Raw genomic sequence first — 2,440 nt, forward strand, 5'->3', positions numbered from 1 at the left:
TCGTTGAGATAAATGCAAAGGGGCCATTTACTGAAGAATCATCACTAATGATATTTGCAACTAGTTGCATTAATTCTGATGACTCGCATTTACTCGGTATTTAGTATTCAAGTGAGCATTTCATTGAATCATCCTGGTTTCTTGCTCTACGTGGCAGGTATTATTAGTAAGTTCAGATAAGTAAAATGAGACTTAGATGAGTTAAGTGACCTGTAGATTTTGAAACCGATACTTCCTTTTTATACGTAGGTGTTTAGATTCACTCATTTATAAAATTGTGTAATGGTCATTACCAAGGCTTTTAGAATGCAATCTCTCATTTGCTGTGGACATGACCAAAAATATTTCCCCACTAGGTTTTCTTTCTGCTATGTTGGCAGTGTTCAGCTTATTTGGGAACATTTTATTCACCATTACCTAATCTACATTGCCGAGATCAGCACTGTTCACTATAAATATAACACAAGCTATATGTGATTTGGTAATTGCCATTAGTAATCAGTGAGATTTTTATAAGAGCTGTCTTAGATCTCTGGAGCCTTGATGTCCTTTGGGACTAATCTTTCTGGGTTGCTAGTGACCATATAGTTTGTGAATAGATGATCATCTCTATTCCTATAAAAAATGTGTAACTGTATAGCATTATTGAAGGATCATGACATCATGATAGTGATTTATTTTATCCTACAAAGTGCTCAAATTATTGCATTTCACTTAAAGTTGGTCAAAAATTATATAATTATGATTCTAAATATGGTTTAAAATAGTGCATATATCTAGAAGAAAATATACTATGTTTCATTTAATATGAGATGGTATCAGAAGTATGATGAACCATAACTTTATATACTACTAAGAAATAAAATATTCTGCTAATTAAATTATGACATGTAACCAATTATAAGACATTAATATGTTAGAAAATATCTATCTTATAATGAACAAATATGCTGGTTATAGGGTAGTGAAATTATACATGGTTTAAATTTTCTTTTTTATAACATATCCATGTTTCCACATTTAAGAAGTTGACATATATTACTTTTATTATCAAAAATTTAAATTTTAATAGAAAATTTCCACAACCAGAAATATAGATATGTAATATAGATAGTAGACATCAATGATTCATACTATTCTGACATTTTGAATTAAATCCAGTTACAACCTTGTGATTGACATGTGTGAGAATAAATTCCCTAAAACAGACTGCTGTCACACAGTGTAAAAGGGGAAAATATTTCTTGAGAAAATGGTAAAGGCATACTTATTTTATTCCCTAACTCTGTCCCATGCCAGATAATTAATAAACATAAAACTTTCATTTGGAAATGTAAACTCTTACTTGTATTGAAAGTTAGAAGTGATTAAAATCCCCAAACATAGTTCATGAATTGTAACCATCCATCAAATACAGTGAGAATTAAATCAAATCGATGGAAGACACTGAAAACCAGTGGATGCCCCTGTGAGTCTAAATTCTTCTCAATATAAGTGAGGTTCCTAATGGGTTCATTTAATGATTTTCTTTTTAAATTAAAACAGTAGGGAGTGAGGGTGTGGATGACCATGAGAAAAGTGAAGAACAAGATTGTTGGGCATGTACTGATGACTAAAGATTCATTCAATTTCCAAATAAAACACCTTTGTGATAAGATACTTCCTTGCAAGCCCCATAGACCTGCCTGGGTGAACTGCTGCAAAAATATTCCCCTAGGACAGAAGACAGCACAGATTCAATGAGAAAAAGTTCATAGATGACAAACTAGTTGACACAGGTCACACACCTGCCTGTTCAGACTGTTCTTTAGGAAAAAGTAGGCCAGGTTAGAATTGCTAATGTGCAAAGATGAATGATAAGCAGAAGGCTTCCAAAACAAGATCTTGTCACAGCTGCCATAAAAAAAGGGCGTAGGGGTGGGTGGGTGGGTTAATGAACATAATTTACATTAAAGGACAGATGAAAGTACATTTTAGAAAAATATACATTTTCTAGGAAATAGAAAAAATTTCAGCCAAATATTTCTTTATACCCTTGGAGAATTAGACAGATATATATATATATATATATATATATATATATATATATATATATATATTTTATATATATATTTTTATATATATATATTTTTTTTTGAAAAAAAGTAATGAGCTAAATGATTAAAAGACTCACCATGTAATCTATTTTTATCTCATTACAATTTTAAAAATAAAAATATATTGAAAAAGTATTAGAAGATAGAAAGAGCATTGGCAAAGCTCAGGAAAGAGGTTAAGAAAAAAAGATAATACTGTTACATAAATAGAAACTACGTTAAAAACAGCAGCAAAAAATAGAATGGATATTAATCAAAATGTTTCAAACCTCAAAAGTATCATGTCAATGACATTGTATTCAGGCTTGAGGATGTCACAAAGGAAAATATAATTAGAGAGCTGC

The 2,440-nt window shown here is 30.6% G+C and overlaps 1 non-coding gene across 1 annotated transcript; it reads left to right on the top strand.

Moving 5' to 3' along the window:
* Positions 1–283: 283 nt before the first annotated feature.
* On the top strand, positions 284–404 carry LOC118710531. Its single transcript, XR_004985437.1, has one exon. It is a non-coding gene; the product is annotated as a small nucleolar RNA SNORA32 (small nucleolar RNA).
* The last annotated feature ends 2,036 nt before the right edge of the window (positions 405–2,440 follow it).

This window comes from Pipistrellus kuhlii, unplaced genomic scaffold (genome assembly GCF_014108245.1).
Source record: "Pipistrellus kuhlii isolate mPipKuh1 unplaced genomic scaffold, mPipKuh1.p scaffold_m20_p_1, whole genome shotgun sequence".
Lineage (NCBI taxonomy): Eukaryota > Metazoa > Chordata > Mammalia > Chiroptera > Vespertilionidae > Pipistrellus > Pipistrellus kuhlii.